At 39.9% G+C, this 24,366-nt stretch overlaps 1 protein-coding gene across 1 annotated transcript in view; it reads right to left on the bottom strand.

Annotated features, from left to right (window-relative positions):
• Nucleotides 1-24,366, bottom strand: part of LOC150076031 (uncharacterized) — a 403,417-nt gene that overhangs the window by 217,612 nt on the left and 161,439 nt on the right. Inside the window, exon 2 of the mRNA XM_090387992.1 lies at nt 21,102-21,208. The gene's annotated coding sequence lies outside the window, so the exon portion shown is untranslated. The remainder of the gene's footprint in view (nt 1-21,101; nt 21,209-24,366) is intronic.

Below are 24,366 nucleotides of genomic sequence, written 5' to 3'. Positions count from 1 at the left end.
CATCTATGTGGAAACCATTTATCTCCTTTTGGTCATAAAAAGCTGAGATAATTATTTCACTGGATAATTTTTCTCTTCTCAGTTACTGAAATGTGAACATTTCTTAAATCCTTAAATTCTTCACAAGAAAACGTTCACTTTCACTGAAGCCCCCTAGACGCATCTCAATCGATAAATATGCGTAAGAATTAAAACAGCAATTATCTTCAGAATTTTTTACTTTTTTTAAATAAAGTTTTAAATATAATTTTATTATGCATCTTTAATTCTTTTATAAAGATTTTCCTTTTAGGGCACGAATAGGGCGAGAAGTCCCTGAAATTCACGTGAGAGGGTTTAGAATATACTTTGGAATTTATACAAGTTTAACGAGCTTGATGAAACCGATAAAGGAAATTTCTTATATATAAATTTGTAATAAAGGAAAGGGAATAGAGAATAAGCAGCTAAATGGAAGATTCAAAGACCAAAAGGTGAGAAATGAGTTTGATAACAAGAATTCAGGTGGGGTACAGTAAGAGGTATTTGTCTAAGGCGATAGAGAATTAATAAATGGAGTGTATGACAGTGTATACAAAAAAGTGATCAGTATAGGTTTATCAGAAAGTCTAGATTCAAAAAGGAAAAATTTAACGAGTCGACCCTTCGCTGGGTGAAGAAAAATGATTTAAAGACATAAGAATTTGATTGGAATTAGCTCTAGTCTTTCAGAAAGGAACTGATGCTTCTGGGATGAACCCTCACTGATAGCACAGTGGTTATAATCACCGTCCTCTCACACATCGAATCCCTTCAATGACGCAAGGAACTGTTATTATTTGTTTGTTTTTTTCCCACTGTGGCTGAGTTAGCCTCTCTCGGCAAGGATAGCAAGCTTTTTTTTTTCCTGGAAACTACGGGTCTTTTCTTCCAGAAAAACAGGCAAATTGACCAGAAAATGCACGCAATTTAGAGATAAAATACATTTCGCAGTATGAACTACAGTAACCCGTAATTCAAAAATGTTTGTCTGTTTCTGGGAACAGATATTGCAACAGTCAAAGCCCAGAAATATCAATTACTTATAGAGAAGAATTATAACTTTTATAACTTTTTCACTTTTGAAACTGAAATAGAATATTTTTCTTAAATAGTAAAGTTTGAAATGTGATATGATCAAGACTCAAAAAAAAAAAAAAAAAAAGAAAAAAGAGTTTTGAGCAACTGAAGGTAGGCTCAGTTTCACCATTAAAAAATACGGATATGGTTCAGTGGACATTGCCATTCAAATCATGACATACTGTAATATTGTTCAACTTCCTCTTAAAAACTTTGGTTTCCTTTGGTCCAAAGAAAAAATTAGAAAAATGGCCTTGCGTCGGGAATGATCATATTAAAATAAATCGTAAATGGACCACCGTAACGTAAGCAATAAAACCTTATTAAAATATATTGATATTTATATAATATAGATAGTATTCATAGAATAAAAGCAAAAATGGACAGAAATAAAAGCCATAAAAACAGAAATAAAAGCCATAAGAACATACAGATAAATAAGAAGAGAACTAAAAGCAATAAAAGCGAAAAAGCAGCAGTTTTGTTGATAAAGGAGTATATGGTTGATACCAAGTTTGTTGATAAAGGAGCACATCTCTCCTAAAGCTATTATGATTTTAGTTATTTTCTCATTTATCCGTATATCCTTATCGCTTTTCTTTTTATCCATATATTTCGGCTTTTATTCTATAAAAATTATTCTTAGACAGTGTTTTATATTTTAAAAAAAGTTTTACTTCTTGCGTTTCGTTGGCTGTTGCAAGATTTATTTTAATATAAAAATTTATCGATGTAGTGGGCAAATAAATTACACTTAATTTTGCCAATTGGGTACCTCCGTATCACTGTGCTTCACCAACCAAATTGCCTCTGTCAAAATCATTTTCGGTCAGTTTGCCGATGGGCAACAGGGTGTGAGGCCAAGACCTTCTTTCGTTTTCATTTTCTTTCATTTTCTTCTGCAGCGTTGATCTTGGAACATGCATTTCTGAGGAGCATTTTCTTGATGGTTTTCCGGAGAGAATGAACACGATGCTTCTATGATTCTAATATTAACATGTTCCATTCGAGTTGGGAAGCGACATCTCCTCGCATCTGGGACGACTCCTGTCCGAAAAGTTCAACTGACGCTTTCACACTTGGCTGAATCTCGTTAATTAGTCTGCCTCTTCTGAATGCCAAAGTAATTCTCGCTCACCATCTTGAACCAACCTCACTGAGTCCGAAAGAAACAAAATACAAATCGACATATCTAAAAGAATATATGACCACCTTGTACAGTGATGCAAACTGAAATGGAAAAAGGATTAAGAAAAGATACCCGAAGGTTGTTGTTAATGTACACTCTTGACAGCAAAGAAAATACGCCTTAGGCTGGTTTTAATTTTCTTCACTAATATTTTTACGTCCACTGATTAGACCAAGTTTTAGTTACTTCGAATATATAAAATTAAAAGCACTATTTTCTTCCACTAACGACGTAACTTAAATGAAACAACGTCTATATTTAGAACTCAGCGAAATTATTATAAGGAGAGCCGCCTCCAAGTACTCCTGTTCACCTATTCCATATTAAATTTTGACCATCAAAATTTTATATTTCATACCAACGGTGTATTGCAATCCTCGCTGTAGAAAAGGTGACTTGAAAAGTTAATCAACTGATTATATATCTCCGAGGAAACAGTCCAATGCTATAGAAATGGACATTGGAAATTGGAAGATTCTCTTAAGTAAATTAGAACAACTTATTATGCACTGTTAATGTATGTAGAGTCGCTGCAACTGAGATCATCTCATTTATTAGAACAGATGGTTTAAAATACGGTGACTCTACAGCAAAGCGTGCACGATCACACACAAGTCGCAGAGAGGATTATCATTAAGTTCTTCTTGAAGAGATCTGGTAGCAAATGAATGCTACGATGTCAAAGTCTTAATTGGCTTCATGTTCCATACAGATGAATGGGTGTGTGTGCTAATTAACTCCTAATTGTTAGCCACGGCATGATACATCATCTAATGACTATACTGAGAATTACCAAAAGCAGCAATTCTGAATGCGCATTAGAAAGCTGCGGAATAAAGTACGCACATCTACTAGAGGGAATTTCTGAAAAGGCATTTATTTTATGAATACGTGGATTAGTTAATTTGCCAAAGACTAATCTCAAACTTAAAAAAAATAAATAAGAGTTTATCTACGATAATGTATAAAAAATAAATAAGAGTATCTGCAATTTGCCTGCACCAAATAAGATTTTAGCGTGTATCTACCTTATATATTTAAATTTTGATTTATTTTTGAAAAGATTGGACCCTTCTTTTAATGGGTACAAATAAAAAATAAAGCTCGAGACAAAATGTTAAAACTCGCTGTGGTAAAGTTGTTTAACATTTGAGTGCGCAGTGTGCATGAATGAATCCCTTTCCCAACTAATTTACCAATTAATTCCAGGCTTCAAGCAGCAGTTAAAAAAAAGCATGTTCCGTTTATACTCCGGCACGACCCCTAGGAGAGAGGAGTTCACAATTAATCAATTCAGAAAGAAACACAATCGCTAACCATATTTAGTAATCACACGGTCTTAATATATTTATTTTATGTAGTGTCGAAGCAAGATGGCAGCCACACAAATTATAAGTAACACCTATTTAGAATCCTTTTGTTAGAGTGACAAGACAGTCCTGACGGGCTTGTCATTCTATAACTACACATATTCGTAAATCCCTCTCCAATAACGAATTTAATGGTTGCCGCTGTGGTTTCTCGTCTTCGAGAAACCACAAATAAAATTCGGAAATATGAATTAAGAATTATGAATTAAAAATATGAATTAGTTCTTTAATGGTATGAAATTTAACATTTGAATTTCAAGGAAATAATTACAAATTACAGCCACAATTTCAGCCATATTAAAATTCAACAACAAAAATTGCCAACGAAGCAGTTGGCAATTTTTTTTAGATACAAACAATCCTCAGGCAGCCTCTACGACACACTGCATTTGTAAGGAAGGTCTACTCTAGGAGCTAATTCGTGTGTTCTAGATTTTGTTTAGTGCAGTGCATACATTAAGCTTTAATTTCATGCAAATCTCTTTCCTCATTACAAGCAGAGAAATATCAACTATGGTGGTTTGCAGAGTCCTTCGTGGTAATGTTTCTCTAACGTCTCAGATGCATGGGAGGAGTCTGCGGATACCTGAACAGGCTGCTCGTTTAGTGTCAGTCATTAATGAGAGGTCTATTCATGAAACCAAATGAAGTCTGAGACACGAAATAGAACAGAACACAACACACAAGCTCCGGATCAGACAAAACAGCATTAGTTTGCATGCTTCCAGTAATCAACGAAAGAGTTCCTAAGGCTTATGTTTGATTTGCAGTGGAAGTCAACAACAGCAATTATTGGATTTTGTTTAGAGGTTTACACATATTCTCTAATAATATACGAAATACGTAATAACTAATTATTTTAATAGTTAAATCTTAGGTAAGGCTAAAGATAATCCATTCTGCAATCTATTTTAGTCCTCTAATAATTTAATTATTCACTGTCCTTTGTTTAACCAAGGGATCAACAGGTACTTTACAATTCTTTTGACTATTAGAAATTGTTTTATATAAATATAAATATGTAAATATAAAATAATTAATTATAATTATTTAATTTATTAATTGGTGACTGTTTATTATTTAGTTTTAAATATAATATAGTCCTTTTGATAATTAATTTAAAATTATACGAAAAATTACATTGTAATAATGTAACAATAATGTACCGTCCTGTGTTCTGTGATCAATTTGCCTGTTTGCTAGACGAAAAACCCGAGTTTTTTGTCCAGGATGTGGATTGCCAATATAAGGCGTGTACTTTGGAACTGACAAAACTGACAGCAAAATCTTAACCAACTCCCACGTTTCACTGGAAGATAGCTTCTTGCAACGGTCGTTTTCTCCGGTCCATCTATCCGCACAGAAACATGAAAACCACTGGAAGCGACAAATCCTATATCTACAACAAGATCTTCCTACATAATATCAAAAATAAGCAAACAAGTGTCAAAAAGAGCATCAAAAATAAACTTTATACGTACTACGAGCAATGATATAATTACCATCCTTGAAACTTGGATGTACGCAATCTTATCATGGACCATCGTCCAAACTATGTCTCCAATAACACGTCAGTTCAACAAAATTCTGTAAAGGAAGAGATGTCGCAATTGCTATAAGAAATACCTTGAATACTACAATAGCAATTCTGATAAGTGCGAAGCAATAACATTAGGATCAGTGAAATGTTATATATCTAGGAATCTGTAATTTGCACAATCCACCTTAAAAGATAACTCATTTGTTGTGTCACTACTGTCCACACACAAATTCTCCTCCGGCAGCAAGCACTTGCAACATTAATTTAGGAAATGCAATTCCACCGCTATCTGAGGAAATTAAAACCACTGCATTTATATATTTAAAACTTCGAATATGAACCAGCCGTTTCTCAGACATTTCCTCTGCATCGTGTTTTCATCACCTTCCTTTTAACAAATTATTGCGTAACTTAATTGCCTTTATCAAAATTCCAAAACAAAGAGAAAAGTTTTAAACTACTACATTTTTACCAGTGAGACATCACCACCCGTTAAAAATGTAGCTAAGCTCCAAATAGTTCAAGGGCCTTAATCACGAAAGAAAGAACCTTCAAGCGCGAGATTGCAGAAGCACACGCGTTTGAGTGGACCGTACTCCTAGCCCAAGTGACTACTAAATATGATTAATGATTGCAATTAGTGCCGAAGTGATTAATCACCAACTCCTCTGAATTAACGATGTTGCCAGAGGACTTTCCATATGTATTTACAGCAATCCTTGGTTTAATGTTTAGTAGGGTTTTAGGTCCATCGACGACTAAGGCCATATTGCTCTGTGTATATTGGCTGTAAACTGCGTGTGTCCTGAGGTAGAGTTTCTGTTTGCTGGATGAAACACCCCGAGTTTCCGGAAGCAAAAACCATACTGTCTTTGCCTGACACCCACTAACTCAGCCAAGTTGTGAAAAAGGTCCATACAAATTCCTCTTCTCGGGACTCGAACTCGGACTCGAACTGATGCTCCTGTCCTTCCTGTGTTTTCTTGCCCCTAGCTACAAAATTATGATGGGCTCGCCTATAACTCACTGTAAGGAAAAAATTATCAAATTTTTTAGCTTACTTTCGATGAGAGAAAAAAAAAAATTAGAAGTACAGTATTCACATTAGTTTTCTAACGATTAAGAAAACTTTTGTGTTGTAAGAGTAGACATCCGCATTAAAGTGGTACGTTAATTCTTAGGGATTATCCTGAAAATTCTTAACTTTCTTGTCTGTCTGTACATCTTCTGGAAAAAGCGATGCACTATCCGAGTAATACGCTTTCTTTTAACTGTCTCTTAATCTGTCAGACGACTTTTTTTTCATTTGGCACCCCCTCACTTCACGTCTAAAAGTTGTCCTAATGGGAAAAAATCAATACCACACATTTACCGAAAGGAATGTCCACCGAATCGTCCAAAAGCGATTATCGATTCCACATTCTCAGTAAACTAACAAATGTCCCATTAGTCGCATTCTTCTGCCTGCCTTTCCCCATTACTTTTTAGTCGTTCCCTTTGGTGAATAAGTTCTTATTTCCATATATTACTTTCGTTCTGTTCTTTTTATCTTGAGTACCTGAAAATTTTTTTATGGACCAAGTCCTATCGAAGGCGTGTCCATGTGAATTCAGCGCGAAAGCCACTAGGGTCAAGAAGCGTCAGTATATTATGTCTGCAAATTGTGGGTTCTGTGGTTGATTTGCCTGTTTCCTGAACGAAAACCCCTCCCCGACGTGCTGTCACAAGTAGATAACGTGTTATTGTCCAGAACGTCTTGTCTGTGCAAGTAGCACAATGGTATCCTCACCGTCCTCCCCACACCGGATGGAAAAAGTCCGGATTCGAATCCCGTTGATGATGCAAGGAATTTTAATGAGCTTTTTTCACTCTGTGGCTGAGTTAGTCGGTCCTGGGCATCCGCCACACTCAGCATGACTGTCAGATCATGTACCGTTGGTCCACGGTCCAAGAACGACGGGCCTTAAACCAAACTAGATGACGTGTGGCATTAGTCGGGGTGATTAGTAGCTTGTTGGCGGCTGCTCGACCCTGGTAACCAATATCAGGCTGTCTCCTGCGCACTGTATTGGTCCTGGCATGTGTGTGTGTGTGTGTGTGTGTGCCATGAGGACATCAACCTACGTTCTGAGTGACAATTCTTTGCAGGGATCTTTTCTGTCACGTTCCGTCAACTTCGGGGGTTTTCCGGTTTGTTTCATGATAGTTTCAGCACCAGTCCGCTTCTATTTGCAAATCACATCACCTATCATCGACTGAAGGATCTCTGCCATTGAAATGTCACGTACAGACTGATTGCTTATGTCAGGATGTTAATGGTAGGGCAGTGTATATTAAACTGCAACCTGCTGAAGCATGCAATTAGAACACTTCATTCGCAATAAAGCTTATATATAAATATGGAACCAATGACTTCAGCAAAATTCCGAGTAATTTTTTACTCGGAATTTTGCTGAAGAATTGCAAAATTCTTCAGCAAAATTCTCAATTGCAAAATTCCGAGTAATTTTTTACTCGGAATTTTGCAATTGAGTGCACTAGGTCACGAAAGCGTTCCACAGGTATTTCTATCCACGCTTGCTGCACCGCTGTCATTAATTCCGTCACATTCGTAAGTGGAGGATCTAAAGATCGAACGGACCTTTCCACAGCATCCCAAAGATGATCGACAGGGATCACGTCCGGTGAACGGGGAGGACATTCCATCGTGGTAAAATCTGCTGAATGCTCTTCTAGTCAACACAGCTCTGTGGTGAGGCGCATTGTCCTGCTGGAGGAGTCGGTTGCCCTGTGGATGCACGATGACCATGAAGGGATGCAAATAGTCTGCAAGCATGGACACGTAACCTGGACCGTTCAGAGATGCGTCTAGACATACCAGAGGTCTCAACGTGTACCAGCTGACCACGCTCCAGACCATTACCGATCGTCCACTACCTGAATAGTTCCTTGTTGACATGACGGGCGTATAGCTTCGTGCGGTTTCCGCCAAATACGCGCCCTCCAGTCCGCTCGAAATAACTGGAAACGGAACTCATCGGACTAGGAGACCCGTCTCCAATCATCCAAGGACCAGTGCCGATGTTCTTTCATCCAGTTGAGGCGTAGAGTCCTGTGTCGTGGTGTTAGCAATGGGTCTCTGGTGGATCGGCGGCTCCCATAACCTATTGACGCTAATTATAGCCTGATGGTCTTGGTGGAGATGTTTCTGGCACTTCTCTCATTGAAGTGGGCGGTGATTTGTGCCACTGTCGCTTTCCGGTTGACTGAAACAATGCGAGACAGACATCAACGGCCACGTTCATCCACCACCTTTCTCTGCACACAGCGCAGTCTGCGCGGTAGCACAGTGGTATCGTCACCGTCCTTCCCACACCGGGTGGAAAAGGCCCCCGTTCCTCGCGTCATCGCGAGGAACGGGGGCCTTAACTATGCTTATCCATACTGACATCGAATTACCGTCTACGTGAATGCAGTGTAACTATATATTTGCCAAGCGGTGGGTTTGTCCACTAGCGAGAGGGGTGACAGCATCGCGTTGCCTAGGAACCAGGTATCCCATAAATTCTGTCCTCTCAGTGTAATTTACGACAGTAGAAAGGTTTTAACACGTAAAAGGCTTTTAACGTAAGGATGAGATGTTCTGATAATTCAATTTTCTCTTGGAAGTGTACAATTTTGATGAAACTGCGCAAGGTGGTTATTTATTCAATACTAAAGAACTTATTTAACATTTAGATGACGTGTTTATTACGCATATATTCGGTCACAAGACTCCACATGCTCGGAATTTCTAGGAGAATCCTCAATCGTAATTCAACATTACCTCCGTTACCGAAAATATTAATCCTATGAGTTTAGTGAATTGTTAGTAGAGATTCTTGAATAATTAATAAGCAAATGATTCGGCTTAATCTCCCACGAGAAAAGGATTAGACAAACTACCAAACTCCTTTAAAATTTGAACATCGAATACTCCATCGACAAATGCGCACAGTGCGAAGTAGGGACCACTCGACCTGACCCGTGAGAGCATTATCCGTTTCTGGTATAGATGCTTAACTGTTTATTGAATGCTTTTCTATCTTTGGAGAAGTAACCCGCCAAATTTGTGAGAGGTGTGTATGTGTCCTTTTCTCAAAATACAAGTTGTTCTAGTAAAGAAGTTTAGCTGATTGTGCATAGTGTAAAGGCATCTAATCGAGATGGAGATGTTTACAAGGAAATGCAGTAGTCATAGCAACAAAGAAAGAGGGAAAGTGTTTTATTTTGTTTGCGAGTGGTCAAGAAGCTTGATAGAGTGAGGACATCTCCTTTTTCTGACCTCACGTTCTGGATTCGTGGGTAATTTCGCGAATAAAGAAACTTCTTTCCCTCGGGAAAAACACGAAACCTCCTGGTGTCACTTCTTTCCAAACAATGTATCCAAAGAAACGTGAGCGTTTTTCTGATGGGTTACGGGACTGTTTATCAAAGGGTGGCTGAATATTTATCGTCATAAGATGACTTGGTGTTCTCCCTCTTAATCCACTCAGTAACGTTCTTCACGCGTACGTATAACTATGATAAACTACTTTTGCATTTTAATATTTGATGAAAGGCTTGCACGTTATGTTGTCTTCGCATCACTCTGCAAGTTGCTCGGTCAAGGAGGAAGTATTATTAAACTTAGTCTAGAATAAATTATAGGAGTTCTAGATTCCTCCAATTAACTGACCCCAGTGTTTCCATAAAAGGGCCATAGGACCTTATTTATTTATTTTTCATGCTCTTAAGTAACACAAAGGTTATAAAGGTTATAATCACCGTCCTACAACACCAGCTGAAAGATTTCCGGGTTCGAATCCTGCCAATGACGCTTCTTCTTCTTTTTTTTTTTTCGAAAAGTGACCGACCAAGTTAACCGGTATCGGAAAAGAACATGCTTTTATCTCCGAAATTTCAGATTTTTTTTTCAACAACAACACAAAGCGATCACAAAAGTTGTTGTTGAGTTGTTGGGTACAGAATTAGGTTTTTAGGAGCATAGGAACTAAGGTCATATTGCTCTGTGTACAGAGTCCAGTCACAATATTATGACCCCCCCCCCCCAAAGCAGACATCACTAGGCGAATCATACAGCGCACGTGTCAAGTTCACACGTGGCTTGATGTTCGTGTCAGGTTCACAAGGCTTGATGTTCGGCATCTGTGAACACAGGAATAGCCTCTGTCACGGGCAAAGCACGCGGCCTATCAGATCTGGAAAAAGGTATGATCATCGGTTATCGGGCCAAGGGTGCTAGCATTTCCAAAACAGCGAACTTTGTGCAATGCTCACGTGCTGCAATGGTGAAAGTGTATCAAGACTGGGCGAATGGGACAGTTTTGACGACCCGACGTGCCAACTGTGGAACCCCATGCGCCATTGATCCCAGAGGTGAACGTCGGCTGAAACGGTTGGTCAGAACCGATCGGCGCGCTACTGTTGCTCAACTGGCCGTCCAAATGAACCGTAAGGCCACCAGAAAGGTCTCTAACACGACAGTGCAGCGAATCCTGTTGCGCATTGGGCTTCGGAGCAGACGCTTGGTGACAGTACCCATGCTGATGGCCGTTCATCGCAAACAACACCGTCAGTTTGCACAGCAATACCGACATTGGGCCCAGGTTTAGCTGATTGTGCATCGAGTGGTAACCGGTGGCCTTCTCTGATGAGTCACGGTTTTTGCTCCTCCGAGTGGATGGAGTGTGGCGTATTAGGCGTGAAACCTTTGAGAACAGACACCCGGACACGATTGATAGAAGGCAGGCTGGTGAGGGCAGCGTTATGGTCTGGGGAATGTTTTCATGGAATGGCTTGGGTCCGATAATACCTCTGGAGGGCACCCTGAACGCAAATGGTTACCTATCGATCGTCGCCGATCAGGTACACCCGTACATGTTGACCGTGTTCCCTGGGGACAATGGTATCTATCAGCAAGACAATGCGCCATGCCATGTCATCAGAATTGTCCGTGAGTGATTTAAGGAGCACAACGAAGACTTCAAGCTACTCCCTTGGCCACCGAATTGCCTGGATCTTAACCCAATTGGAAATCTATGGGACCACCTCGATCGACACATCAGACGGATGCATCCTCCACCAAGGAACCTACAGTAACTCCGGGGTGTACTGCATTCTCCATAATCACAGGTACCCATATCAACCTTCCACGGATTTATTGAGTCCCTCCAACGGCGGCTGGCTGTGGTGCATGCAGCGAAAAGCGCATATTCTGGATACTAGATAGGTGGTCATAATAATGTGACTGGACTCTGCACATATTCTGGTCAAATTATTGACAGGCAGATATGATGCGCCAAAACTGTCACGCATCATCACGCATCCAAGAAGCCTGAGGCAATCATGGAGTACACAAATCAAGCCACTTTATTCCCATCTAATCTCCATGAAAAGTTTAAACAGGACGTTCCCTCTTAATAACAATGGAAATCCTGAACCAGTTTCAAGTTAACTGTGAAAAATTATGCTCTAAGTAAGGCCTACAGAACGAATATCTTCTAACAAACAACCGAATCGCAGCAGTATTAACTGGAACGCATAGTATTTTACATGCAGTACAAATAAAAATTGAGCTGGGATGCTTGTCTCCTGTTGATGGCAGTCCTAATGCGCAGCTATGTCAAGCTATATCGTGATTAAGGATGACGTTTTGGATGTTGCCAGCTTCTTGACGCATCCTTTATGTCACTCAGAGTTATGCTGTTTCTTGCAGTTCTTGCGAATACTCCTCTAAGAAGACACTCAGCACGAAGAACTTTGCTAATTAATTTTGTAAATTAATTCTCTGAATTGTTAATATTCCCATCTGGATTGCAAGCCATTCAAGGGACGAGTGTAACTTGCAATCAACTGCATAAACAAATAAAAATTGTAGTGTGTTAAAAAATAGGCAATTCTCCACTACAGTGCTCTCTCCTTATTTGCTTATGTGAATTCAGGGAAACATACAGTGACGGACAAAAAAACTGCATCACTTGTGAATTTTGCAAATAATGTGTTTTGCGCTGCACTGTGGGTTGCAGAAATGTTCGAAATGCATTTGTTAGATGGGATATATATCTCTATGAATGAAATCCAATAAAAAGACCTAATTGCCATAAATATCTTCCCAAAGGGTAAAACGCGTAATTAATGGAAATATGAGAAATCATGCAAATTGCAATCATGACAACCAAACATACATTTTATTGCATTTACGTGTACAAACTTAAATGATAAGTTAACGTAATAATAGTATTATGTACTGTAAATAAGTAAGTTCTCAATATTTTGTTGTTCCTCCTCGAGCTACAATTACAGCCTTGCAACGATCTGGCATAGAGTTAATCAACTTCTGGATATACGGTTGCCCAATTTCGTGGTACACCGCCCTTAAGATGCTCTCCTGCAGCTGTATCTTACTAGTTGGCTTCTTCTGAGCAATTATGTACCAGCAATTTTCAATAGTGTTCAATGTGGACTGTTGCCGGGCCAGTCCAACATTGTAATGCCAGCATTTCTGAGGTATGACTGCAACTTAAAGGAAAAAAACGTGGGAAAACATTGGTGTAAGTATGTTTTAAGCCTTGTGAGAAAAGAAGACAAACTCTTCATTAAATCTAAATAGCATAAAACTCACCAATTTTGCTGTGTGGCAAGGTCCTCTTAAAAATGCAGTTTTGGACGCCTGTGTGGTGATCCCTAATAACGGGTTTCAGGCATTCCTCCAAGATAGCAGTATAGGTTTCTGCATTCCGTAAATAAACTTAATTCGCTCCACCCCTTTGCTTTTATTCATCCCCAGACCATCTGACCGGCGGGGAACTTTACAGTTGGTGTTATGCAGTTAGGATGGTATGCCCCCGATTTTCGTCTTCTGATATATCGCTTCCCATCCGAGCCATGCAGGTTGAATTTCGATTCGTCAGAAAAGATGACGGTGTCCCATTACTCTTTTGTCCATGAAACATGCGTTTTAGTCCAAGAAAATCGCTTCTTCCTCATTTGTTGTGTCAACAAAAGCTTCTTCTTTGGCCGACAGTCATGCAGACCATATTCCGAAAGCCATCTTTGAATAGTTAGTGAACTTGTTTCAACACTATCTCAAAGTCAAGTTTTAGATCAGGAGCACTAGCATGACGATTACAAAGGCATAGCCGTTGGAAATATCGATCTTGGGAAGGTGTAGTCGCTCTCTTATGGCATGATCCAGGTCTTCTCTTCACACACCGAAATAACTTGGTATAATAATCGATGATCGGTTTCAGTTCGTAGCCCATGCAAAATACATACTCCAGAAAATAAAAACACTGACTGGAAAATTAATTAGAATTACAAGATGTGCCTGGGACATTAAGCCCTCTATATTAAAAATGTATTATGGAAGCATATTCCTACCTATAGTTTGCTATGCAGCAGGTGCATGGGGCACTAGTATTTTCAAATGTCTTGTAAAAAAGTATTTTGTGCAAGCTCAACGGTTCTTTCTATTAGTGACATCAAGGGCATGTCGTACAATTTCGACATCAGCTCTCCAGGTACTAACAGGCAAACTGCCCATTCAGTTTGAAATAATATTTAACTACCTACAGTATTATAGGCAGAAGAGTCTACCTGCTATTATTGACCACTACACACTTAATCTAGAGTTACCAGTTAAGAAAGATGTGCAGAGAATTCGGAATCAGTTCCTTGTAGATTGGCAGGAGGAATGGTCTAATGATACTAAGGGTAGAATAACTAATAAATTCATGCCTAGGGTCATAGAATTAAGTACATCAAATATGCCTTGGTTTAATCCAGGCTTAAATTTAACGTTCTTGATTTCAGGCCATGGAAGTCTGAATTTTAAATTGCATACTTTTGGCCTTGCTGCTTCTCCAATATGTAACTGCGGAGAGCCTGAAACAGTGCAGCATTTAATTTTTGAATGTAACTGTTACATAGATTATAGAAGGGACTTACAAATATTGACAAATATATACGAGGAGAATGATTCCTTGACAGTAAAGAAAATTACCTTGCTTTGGCGGAATTCGCAGATAAGATCTTTAGGCGAAGGAAAAGACTGAATGGAACTAATCCTTAGCAAAAACAATTGCGTCCCTTGAGAACAACATGATGTTCTCCATTATGTTTGTACTGAATTAGAAAGTAATGATAAAAATGAAAAATCTTTCAATTAGAAAGTAATTTTTCTTGGTGTCAGCCGAACATATGGAGCCATGCTTACACCTCTGTAAAACAGGATATTAACGAGCGTGTATACCCTTCCAACGCCGTATTTATAGAAGCGGCTGATGCAATACCTTGCAACTACAGTCTGATGCAATGGAAGCTTTGTCTGACGCAATACCTTTGCTTTGCGACAAACAAAATGACTGTAATCAAACAATATCTTAAATGTTTCACTGCAAATGTTACTTTTTTAAGGTGATGCATTTTTTATCCGCCACTGTAGGTAATTGCGCTCCACAGAATATGAATCTGGAGGCTAAACACCAGATGGAAAACTGCTCATACAGCAGTAAAGTTTGTGCACAACGATTAAAAAGTAGTCATAAAAGTACGACCTCCTATGAGACGCCAACAAAAAGTTTTATGGAAAACTATATATTGAAATCGTGCAGAAATAAGAGAGGGACATTACCAGAAATTTCGTTCGTACAAACAACTCGCCAAACTCCCAACAGAAAAAAAAGCTTAAAAAATTTCAGAAGTTACTTTACTGCTAATCAATATTCAGTGCTACAAATGTGCATGAATTTTAGAAACCAGAACGAAGTACATTTGCCATGGATAGTGTCTGACTGAAACTTCTTTGCGTGATGTCTAAAGCACTTTATAAAAATCAATAAAAAGAAATCCATCATTTCTTTTCGGTTATTCTTCGCGATCCCACCCATCCACCCCCTAGAGCAACCATACAAATACTGCAATCTTCAACAGTGGCAGTAACATAAAAATTCACTATTGATTAGCATTTCATATTCTGAAAACACTCGCCCACTTTCTCCGTTTTCCATAAGAACCTGATAGTTTATTCCATTTAGTATTTCTGTCTTAGCTTTCTCGAAACTGTTTATATTCTCCCTCCCTTCTCATTTTAGGCGCGTTAGCATAAATGCGTAATGCACCTGTCATCTTCACCATGTCTTTCCTTCTGTCCGTCTGTCTGTCTGAATGTAATACCTCGGTTCTAGGTGGTTGGATTTTCATGATATGTTATATTTGGGCCTTTTAAAAAGACTTGTTGAACCATTCCAAATTTCATCAAAATCGGACCAATAGAAATCCGGCAATTATTATTATTATATATATTTTTTTCATATACACTGCACTACCATTAATATCCGGACACTTGCCTTTAAATAAAAAAAATGAGCTTTTATTGTGCCAGTTAATATTTTGTGCTGAAACCTTTTGCTTTTATGACGGCCTTCAATCTTCGCGGCATACTCTCAATCAGCTTTTTATAAATGTCACGTGATATGTTCCTCCACTCGGCCTTTAACGCAGCCACCAGTTCGATCTTGTTCTTTGGGCGATCTCGACGTGCATGTACTCAACGATTCAATGCATCCCGAAGATGCTCGATAGGTTCAAATCAGAACTCTGGGCTGGCCAATCCAAGTTTTCCACACCCATGTCCTCAAACCACTTTGTTACGACTCAACTAGTATGACATGGCGCGTTGTCTTGCTTATATAAGTATGAACCTTCTCCGAAGTATTGCGATAATTTTGAAAGTGTATTATTGTCCAAGCTGTCCTGGTATTGCACAGCATTCATGGTTTTGTGAATTCTGTGCAATACCAGGACAGTTCCTCCACCGAACTTCATTGTTGGGAGGATACAATCAGGAAGGAAGGAACTGTTCCCCTGGTATTCGCCACACCCAGGAACGGCCATAAGACTGGTAGAGTGCGAACTTCTAGTCATCTGTCCATAGGACTGTTTTCCACTGCTCTACAGTCAAAGATTCTCGCTCCTTGCACCATGTTAATCGGCGTATAGCATTTGTTGAGGTGATCAATTCTGTTGAACTATTGAAGCAATTCTGTTGAACGTGTCATCTTGCATGCCCTCTTTTCCAATTGTCTTTTCGAAGCCTAGTGCGCATATTTATAGGAGGTTCTATGACGTGTTGCATGCATAGGACCCGTTTCCCATCCATGGAGGGCTGTCCGGATATTAATGGTAGGGTACTGTATATCATATAAGCAATCCATGTACTGTAGCTGAAGCACAGGATAGTGTTTGTTGCCATGCGCTGGTTGGAGGAATGAACGGGTACTGTGGTGGATGCGCAGAAACGAAATATTCTCGGTTCACATAAAAACCGTTGCTTTTTTTCACTTTTTTTTTTTTTGTTATAAATAATGAATTATTACTACTACGAAATTAAGGACCAGTCAGGTTTTCACCTGTAGCTTCTCATAGGAGTGGCCTGGATATGGAAAAAGCATATCAAAGAAACCTCGTGAGGTACAGAAATGATGAAGGAAACAACACCGACACAACAACGGAAACAAGACGGTACAGAGGGACTTTATTCAAAAATGACAACATAGCACTGGATGCCATGATACAGATGCATCACTGTCAAAGATGGAACAAAGAGAAAAGGTGGTTCTCAGTAGGAGATATGGCCTCCCCTAAGGTCGACGCAGGCTTTGCACCGCCTGTCCATACTTAGAACAATGTTGTTGATAAGTTCTTGAGGTAACATCATCCATTCCATTCCTCTGTCAGCGCCGTCTTCAGCTGGTGAACATTTTCTGGTGAGTGTGGACGTGCTACTAGGCGTCTCCCCAGAGCGTCCCATATGTGGTCGATGGAACGGGCAGGCCAATCTATACGAACAATGCCCTTACTTTCCAAAAGCATATCAACAGCTGCAGTGCGATGAGGTGTGGCGTTATCATCCATAAACACGAACTCGGGGACAATGGCACCTCGGAACAGACGCACATGGGGAAGGATTACCGCAGTACAGTAGCGTGCCCCGGTTAGAGTACCGCCTTCCAGTATATGGAATTGTGTACGTCCATCCAAGATAACGCCTCCCCAGACGAAAACACCTCGACCGCCATATTGATCCTTTTCAGTGATGCTTGCCGGGTGATACCGTGTACCAACCTCTCACTAGATTAGCTGACGTCTAGAATCGCTGCTGAGACTGAATCACGGCACCATGCCAACCCCTGGCATGGTGCCGTGAAGGGTATTGTATGGTCGTGGTACCTGCGTGTACCGGTGAACTGTACAATAAAGATCTTATTTATTATTATTTATTATTCTCATCAGTAAAGAGTACCTTAAGTAAAGATTTTGTGGTTGTAACCTTTAGAAATAGTGTTGGTCCTTAAGTTTTGCACACTAGTATATTTGCTAACTCGCATGAAATGTAACGCACTACGTACTTTGACTAACTTGTTTTGGTAGCATTTCTGTAAACTTATCTTACATACATTTTGATTGATCAAATGCATCAAATAGTAAATAAACAAAAAAGGGGCAATTTTCTTTATTGGCACCACACTCTGTGCAGTAGATGAAGTTTTTACCTCTCATTTCAGATAGAATAAAAGAAGCAGCGACCTGGCTTTGATGACCTCAGTTTCAATCTGGTATTCGACGCTTTGTTTTTAAGGTAGCCTACTGAAATGGGGTAGACCGAATGCTTTGAAATAAAAATGTCTCTAACACTGATCAAAACATTTACCAGATGGCGGACTTAATCTTCTCCAAAGTTTTTTCTTTTCTTTTTTATTAGCAGTAAAATGTGATTAGGATGGACTTTGCTTCATTGCAATGTCTGCTGAAGTTTCTAAGGAAAATGAGTTTTCTTTCAAAGATTCTATATAGAAATAAATCGTAAGAGATGTTTTTTTTTTCCTTACATCCTTATACAAGTTTAAGCCTTGGTTGAAATTTTTTTTCGGAAATGTTTACCAGTTTATAATAAAATAATATTTTATAAACTTTGAAAGGACGAGACTTCGCAGTAATTTTAGTAACTTTTCTGGCTTTCTTTTTTCCCTACTCTCCTCCTTTTTTTGGTATCAGCTTAAAAAGAAACACTAATACAAATTTGATTTTACTTCAGAATAAAATTGCAGAACACGGTTAAATTGAAAAGGCCTAGATTCAAATTGCATCAACACGGGAGGTATTTTTATAATTTAGTTAAATATTACGTAAGTTAATGAAAAAAACGGGTGAGAAGGGTTATTGTTTCAATGAAAACTAAGGTGGGTGCTCTGGAAAGACTCGATAAAGGTGATTCTCCAAAAATATTGCTATTGATTTAGGTGTGAGCGAGACAGACTGCAAAAAAAATCATTAAAAAAATTTATAATGATTTTCCACTCAGTTTGTTTCACAATGATCATTAAGTTCAAGGTCTGCTTTAAAGAAAACAAATTTAGAAATAATAGACTCTCATATTATATGAGAGTTTATGCAAGACAGACAACACAGAACTCCAATCAACGCACTCATAAAAGCAGTTTAAAGGGGCCTTGGTCTTACATTAAATGAGTGATGGTACAAAAACTGTCATATTAGGGCCACTCAAGAACCAACTTATTTGCCCATATGTGTTATGTCCATAAATTGCAAGTGTTCTCTGGTCGATTTGCCTGTTTCGCTAGACCATAAACCTGAGTTACCGGTGGAAACCTGGCTATCCATGAAGTTCCTCGCGTCATTGAGGAGATTCAAACCCGGGCCTTTTCTACCCCGGTGTTGGGAGGACGGTGATTATAACCACTGCTACCCGTGCAGACAGATCGATGATGTAGAAGTTTTATAGCAAGTGACACTCTTAGACCTGATAAAAATGGTATTCATATATTGATTATTAGCTGGGAGAGATTATCTGCTTGCTACCCAAAGTTTACAGATTTAGATCATTTATCAAAAGAGAAAAATGAATTGGAGAACGATTCTACAGTATGAACGAAACAAGCCTAAATTATAAGATGTTATCTACAAAAAAGATTACAAAACAAAGCGGAACCTACCGCACCAAGATACAAAAAATGCAAAGAGAGAATAACTATAGCCGTCTGCAGCGATGCAACTGGAACTCACAAACTGCTATTTTCATAAACTAACTGCCACAGCCTCTGCTGGAGATGATAAAATACCACTTCATGGTGGAATGTCTCTACCCATTTATCATAGACCTGCTTCTCTGCACCTGTAATCAGAGTCTTGAACAGCCCTTCTTTTCCCCCACAATGGCACAGGTACAAAGTCGGCTCTATTTTTAAAAAAGCAACTTTCAAAATCGACAAATTCAAACCTATTTCTTGTGCTCGAGCCTCTTAAAGATTTTTTAGCGGCTTCATTACCAAGCATAACAAATCAGATTCGCCTACAGAAGCCAGCCAATATTCATCACGCAATCCTTGGAAAATCAACCTGGGTTCCTTGCTCCAGCAGCCATCCTTCAAGAACTTCAACACAAAGCAAAGATAGCCATCACCTACAGAGACATCTATGCAGCCTTTGATGCTATTTCGATTCCAGCTTTACTTCGCCTATTACAGCATTACTATATTATACGTGGAGACATCACACGGGATAGAAAAGACCTGAGTTCGAATTCTGTCAATAATGCAATGTATTTTTATCGGCCTTTACACAACGTGGCTGAGTTAGTCGGCCTCAGACAAGAACAGCACTGTTTTTTCTTCCGAAAAATCGGGGTTTTCGTCCAGAAAACAGCAGATCGACCACAGAACACATGCAATTTACAGGCGTATTATATACGGCGCAAAATCGCTAAGTTCCTGATACGCCTAAAACCCAACAATAGGATACACCCTTTGACCCTGGGTTCCTTGCTCCATGCAAGTGTCCATGCAAGGACACTTGTACTACAAATCAGTAACCACATCCTCTCCGAAAAATCACCGCAGGAAGAAGTTTTGTTAGGCGTCCTATTCACAACTGTAATAATACCACTGATGTTATTCAAAGATAATATAGTCAGCAAGGCAAACGACTTCAAGCTATAAACAAAGATAGATCCTGAAGACAATCTCTACAGGTAGCGAATATCATAAGCACAAACCTCGAGGACCTTGAAGCATGTGTGTTCTGCCTTAACCTACAAATAAATCCGCTGAAGTCTACACAAATGGTCTCGTTAAAATGCAGCCCTTCAGAAGTGAATGAACCGGTATTTCGAATGTCCAAGCCTACTTCGACTTCGGCGTCGTCTTTGATACCGAAATGGCATTCAGCAGCCACACTGATAAGACAGCAACTAGGTTCTCACCGCTTTGGTGGGCTGCTAAGCAACAATTACTTCTCGTTCGGGATCCCTCCATACTCACAACGTTCTTAATAACTTCAGTTTATTCAACAATCCTGTCTCGTTTCGAAATTTGGGTCACGGCAGCTTCCTCTAACATGAAAAAAGTTACATCAGAGAGTACTGGCTATTGAAGTGGGCCAATGCTAACTCCATCGCAATCCCATAGCCTCCTTGTTAATCAAAAGGGTGTCCTTGAATCGTATTCACAGCCAAAATGCTAATAAAATCTATATCCGAACCTAGCATCTGGGACTCGTACTTCTAGAAGATTCCCACAACCTCGACTCAGATCTACCCCAATACTCGTCAGTCACATTAACAGACTTTCCAAACCAATTGCTCGATAAGCTCACAAAAATAGAAGACGAACTGCACAAGTTGGTGAAAGAGAAAAAAAAAAGCACAGATAGCGCATTCTACTTACCATAGAGACTCCCTATCTCCATAATCAAAATTACAGTACCCACATCAACAACCTTGAGATTGTCTACACCCTTCTGCTTTGTATGTTGAAATGCATACGGATCCATAATAAAGCCAACTTACCTGGATCTTCTGCAACCAGTCTTCCACTTCTGATGCCTCCCTGCATGTCTTGTATCATCATCCAATGAGCCTCCTCAAGGAACTGTAAACAGCTGTCCATGTCGGTCCTGGTATACATGCATATAAGTCTGTAATTAGTTTCACATGTTGTCATCATCTCATTAACATATCTGTTATTTGTTATTCATATTATATTTATATATTATTTATTTAATAATATACATAGAGACATGTGTATTGTTATACACTGATTGATCACTGAATTATGACCACCCCCATGAAATCTGAATGCGACCCGTTGACCACGTGAGGTACGAGAGTGCGCAGTTAGTCGACCTACGTAGCATAGATGAGGTGTCAGTGGATCAGTAGGTAGGAAAATTCCGAGTGTGATGGGTAAAAGGAAGGATTTATCGGACTTTGATAAAGGACAGATTGTGGGTGCTTGACGAGTTGGTGCCTCGATTTCCCAAACGGCTGAACGGGTAGGGTGTTCGAGAGACTCGGCAGTTAAAGTGTACCAGGACTGGCGTCAAAATGGTTAAACAACGATCCGACGGCAAATCTGCAAAGGTCAGCAAAAAGGTTGACGTTAGAGGTGAGCGCCGGGTCCGACGACTCCTACAGGCGAACAGGCGCAGCACTGTTGAAAAGATGACTACCCAACACAACATGGGCCAACCCGGAACAATATCTGACATGATATAGCCCATACGCTCGCACGTATGGGCTATATCCGCAGACGACCCCTACGGAATCCTCTCCTAACCAAGGTTCATCGACGTAAAATACTCGCCTGGTGCAAAGAGCATGCAAGTTGGACGTTAGAAAACTGAAAGAAGGTGTGCTGGTCGGATGAGTCACGTTATTTACTCCACACCGTGGATGGTCGTGTACGAATTTGGCGTCAACAACATGAGGCTCTTCATCCATCATGCAGGCCGGTTGAGGCGGTTGTATGGTGTGGGCATGTTTCACTGGCAGGACCTTAGACCCCTGGTGCATGTAGAACAACGTATCAGTGGTCTCCACTATCCTCAACTGCTTGCTGACTGTGTACACCCCGCTATGTTACACTTTTTCCCGAATGGCGATGGTGTCTTTCAAGATGACAATGCGCCGAGCCATCGGGCATTTGTTGGTAGGAATGGTTTGAGGAACACAGTTCCGACTTCCAGCATATCGATTGGCCTCCGAACTCGCCGATATCAATCCCATATAGCACTTTTGGGACACAATGGAAAGGCATATCAGGCGTCTGGATACATCAATCACCTCCATACCTGCATTACACAGTTTGGTCGGTCATACCTTACGAACGCCTCCGAGATCTTGTTGAATCAATGCCACGTCGGATAGCTGCTGTACTGAGGGCAAAAAGAGGATCTACGAAGTATTAGGTAGGTGGTCATAATTCAGTGATCACTCGTTGTATTTACTAGTATACCATCATAAAATATACACTCATAAAAATCATCATGAGTAGATTCTGCGTTGTTCAAAGAATGGGTTTTTTCATGAATTTGTACCTTCTGTAAAGAAACACTTGAAGAAATAAGCTTACTTGAAACGGCTTTTCTCTTTCTGAATAACGCACCTTTACATCCCAGTTCTGAGGAACTCAAGGAATGGGACACAAAGGTTATATTTTTATCACCTAATGTGGCCTATGTACGGATGAGGGATTCTAGAATGTCTAAAGAGACGACATGGGAAAAACGTTTTGAGGTAAATTTTGGAGATATATGAGACACGAATAAAGTCTTATAAAAAGTCATCATCATCATCATCATCAAAGATATGTGAATGGAATGAAATTCCAAGTTCAATATTTACTAAATCTTGGAGATGTTTTGGCCAGAAGCTGGCAGCCTGACAGAACATAGATTGCTAACAGATCTCGGGTAAATCTAAGGTTCCGCAGATTTACAGCAAGAAGAGATAAACAAATGCATTCAGCAATGATTTTACAACAAATCAGTGACGATTTATTAAAAAAATAAATTATGGATGGTACAGAAATCATACACACGGAGGCGGAAACAGATGAATCAAACGCAGCGCCAAACAGCTTTGCATATATTGATTTGAATAATCAACGATGCCGTTGTTGTAGTTTGGTTTTAGGAGCATCAGCGACTAAGGCTATATCGCTCCGCATATATTGTCTGTAAATTGCATGTTCTGAAGTCGATTTTCTGTTTTGCTCGATGAAAAACCAGTTTCCAGGAGAAAAAACATGCTACCTTCGCGTGAGACCTGAAGTCTTTTCCACCCGGTGTTTGCGAGGACGGCGATCCTACCAACTGTGCTACCATAAGGGCGATTCTTCCTTCCTCTGATTGCTAAATATGTTAGCACATTTTAAGAAATAAGTACACTGGTGTGAAAAACTTAAGGACCAACACTTTTTCTAAAGGTTACAACCACAAAATCTTTACTTAAGGTACTCTTTACTGTTACTGATGAGAGTAGATTCAGTCTCAGCAGCGATTCTGGACGTCAGCTAATCTGGCGAGAGGTTGGCACACGGTATCACCCCGCAAACATCACTGAAAGGGGATCGATATGACGGTCGAGGTGTTCTCGTCTGGGGAGGCGTTATCTTGGATGGACGTACACAACTCCAGATACTGGAAGGCGGTATTGTAACCGATGCACGCTACTGTACTGAGGTAATCCTTCCCCGTGTGCGTCTGTTCCGAGGTGCCATTGGCCCCTAGTTCGTGTTTATGAATGATAACGCCACACCCCATCGCACTGCAGGTGTTGATATGCTTTTGGAAAGTGAGGACATTGTTCGTATGGATTGGCCTGCCCGTTCCACGATCTAAATCCCATCGAACACATATGGGACACTCTGGGGAGACGCCTAGCGGCACGTCCACACCCGCCAGAAAATGTTCACCAGCTGAAGATGGCGCTGACAGAGGAATGGACGATTTTACCGCAAGAACTTAACAACAACATTGTTCTAAGTATGGACAGGCAGTGCAAAGCCTGCATCGACATTAGGGGTGGCCATAACTCCTAATTAGGACCACCTCTTCCCTTTGTTCTGTATCATGACAGCCAGTGCTATGTTGCCATTTTTGAATAAAGTCCCTCTGTACCGTTTTGTTTCCGTTGTTGTGTCGGTGTTGTTTCCTTCATCATTTCTGTACCTCACGAGGTTCCTTTGGTATGCTTTTCCTATATCCAGGCCACTCCTATGAGAAGCTAGGTGAAAACCTGACTGGTCCTTAAATTTTGCACACCAGTGTAG

Source organism: Mastigoproctus giganteus, chromosome 13 (genome assembly GCF_048544385.1).
Source record: "Mastigoproctus giganteus isolate SK-2022 chromosome 13, ASM4854438v1, whole genome shotgun sequence".
NCBI classification, from domain to species: domain Eukaryota; kingdom Metazoa; phylum Arthropoda; class Arachnida; order Uropygi; family Thelyphonidae; genus Mastigoproctus; species Mastigoproctus giganteus.
The sequence above is the reverse complement of the archived record's forward strand: the minus strand, read 5'-3'. Positions and strand labels throughout refer to the sequence as shown.